This window comes from Etheostoma spectabile, chromosome 15 (assembly GCF_008692095.1).
Source record: "Etheostoma spectabile isolate EspeVRDwgs_2016 chromosome 15, UIUC_Espe_1.0, whole genome shotgun sequence".
NCBI lineage: Eukaryota > Metazoa > Chordata > Actinopteri > Perciformes > Percidae > Etheostoma > Etheostoma spectabile.
This window is the reverse complement of record NC_045747.1, coordinates 12810668-12811346: the sequence shown is the minus strand read 5'-3', so window position 1 is coordinate 12811346 and position 679 is coordinate 12810668. Positions and strand designations below refer to the sequence as shown.

The following is a 679-nucleotide window of genomic DNA, read 5'->3' as shown; positions in this document are numbered from 1 at the left end:
TTGAGCAGTGATGTAAGCTGTACTCAGATCTTGTATGTATGCCTTTCTAAAATATTTTCATTTAAATACATGTCTACTAAGTCACCTTCTATTGCAGATTGAGATAACACAATGGTGAGTGAACCTGTGGCCAACTGACCAAAGCCCTTGCATTTGCAGTATTGTGAACTGGGTGTCTGTGGCAACATTCCCGGGAACATAAGGGGTGGTAGTGGAGAGGGAAGGCGGAGTTAATGCAACTGACCTGCTCTTCAACTCTCTTGTGTGTGAAGAGGGGAATTGTTTTTTCCGTTCTCTGCTAGCATTGCGAATAAACACTTACCATGGCCCAACAAATAATGAAAGGAGTGATGACTACAGAGGATGAAACTTCAAAAACAACTGAAAGTAAGGTCCAACACACACCTGCAATTACGCTTACCGCCATAGGTCCGCAGAGGAGAGTGAAACTGAGATCTTCGAGATTGTTACTTAGAGTAAGAGTAAATCTTACGGAAACTGTTTTTTTTTAGTATTATTTTCTGTTTTTAGGAAAAAGAGTGCTCAAATCCCAGATGGGACTAAACAACAGCTAATAATGTTGAAGTGTGATGTTTGGAATTTTAATAATATAACGAACAATTTTACAATGTGAGACCATTCTCACTTCAACCTTATCAATAATTATGTAAACTCTAAA

General features: G+C 38.6%; 1 long non-coding RNA gene across 1 annotated transcript in view; it reads right to left on the bottom strand.

Moving 5' to 3' along the window:
- Nucleotides 1-318: 318 nt before the first annotated feature.
- The window catches only part of LOC116703152 (uncharacterized), a 12324-nt gene continuing 11963 nt past the window's right edge, over nucleotides 319-679 (bottom strand). Inside the window, exon 3 of the long non-coding RNA XR_004335357.1 lies at nucleotides 319-369. This is a non-coding gene — a long non-coding RNA (uncharacterized LOC116703152). The remainder of the gene's footprint in view (nucleotides 370-679) is intronic.